The sequence below is a fragment of the Papilio machaon genome, chromosome 4 (genome assembly GCF_912999745.1).
Source record: "Papilio machaon chromosome 4, ilPapMach1.1, whole genome shotgun sequence".
Lineage (NCBI taxonomy): Eukaryota > Metazoa > Arthropoda > Insecta > Lepidoptera > Papilionidae > Papilio > Papilio machaon.
Window position 1 is genome coordinate 10,173,923 of NC_059989.1, and position 1,280 is coordinate 10,175,202.

Genomic DNA, 1,280 nt, shown 5'->3' on the forward strand with positions numbered 1-1,280 from the left:
ACCAGTCCCCCTTTTTTTCTCCATTTTTGACACAAAGGACAAGCAATATTATTTATTTTTTTCATCTGATTTTATAAAAAAAAAACGAAGTAATGATCTTATTCCTGCTTCCTTTAGAAAATGTCAAGAGTATCGTAACAATTGATTTATGAAACGAGCGTTCCCGTTCGGCAAGAAGATAGCATAAAGTTCTCTTAATGTTAACATTATTCAAGATCTGATATCAGAAATGATAACCAAAAAATCAACATAAAGTTAACATAAAGTTAACATAAAGCTCTCTTATGAGCCATCTAGCGCCATCTTTTAGAGATCATTAAAAAGATATCAGAAAGTTAACGTTTTTATGTTAAAATTAAGAGGCTAGTGTAAAATTAAAATCGACATGGTAAATAGGTTTAATTATTGTTTATTTGATAACACAATGAATAATAACGATATGACATACCAATATAAATAATCTTATTATTAAAATTATAAATACTTTTACGGCTCAAGTAATGATATAGGAGTTTTAAATGTTGGTGGTGGTTGCTGATCCTTTTGGCTCACGTACGTGGCAGGTGGCATTGGTATATTATTTATTCCGCTATCTAAAAATAAAGTCTTTTATTAATAAGGAACAAAATAATTATATATAATTGAACAACTTTATTTGTTACATACCCTTATTATCAGAAGAACTTGACGATATTATCCTCTTTCTACTTTTAGTTTCTTACTTTTACATCTTGTGTTGAATCCTAAAAAATATCAAATTAGAAATTGAAAATATTCATTAAATTTTAGCGCATTCTAAATTTTATCAGACACTTTTACAAAGACGATGCTGATAAGTTTTTTTTTTATTATGTATGAATGTATGAATTAAATGAACAAAATTGTATACAAATGTTTAAAGTTAGAAATATTTTAAAAAGTAAAATATTTAAAATGCATTTAATTAAAATAGCGACGAGCATCGTCTTACAACAATTTTAAATAATTTAATTAGTTATAAAATATAAAAAAAATGTGTTTATAACCTATATTCATACTTACAAGTTTATTTGTTCGGCAATTAAATTCTTGATAACTAACTGAATAATAAGAATCACAAATACTATTAATTATATTTTCAACCAGTATGTTAAGTCAAAAATATTACGTTTATGTTGTAATAATTGAATAAAACCACTTAGCAATGCCGAACGAATTACGATGCAATTCACGCTTGTCAACAATCACTCTTTAATGGATGAGTGAGAGGTCCGTATAGAACAAAATGGCCGCTGTTGTCG

The 1,280-nt window shown here is 26.6% G+C and overlaps 1 long non-coding RNA gene across 1 annotated transcript; it reads right to left on the reverse strand.

Annotated features, from left to right (window-relative positions):
• Nucleotides 1-465: 465 nt before the first annotated feature.
• Nucleotides 466-1,077, reverse strand: LOC123720955. The gene is made up of 3 exons (XR_006756115.1): nucleotides 1,042-1,077; nucleotides 667-743; nucleotides 466-593 (listed from the first exon to the last, which is right to left on the reverse strand). It is a non-coding gene; the product is annotated as an uncharacterized LOC123720955 (long non-coding RNA).
• Between the last annotated feature and the right edge of the window lie 203 nt (nucleotides 1,078-1,280).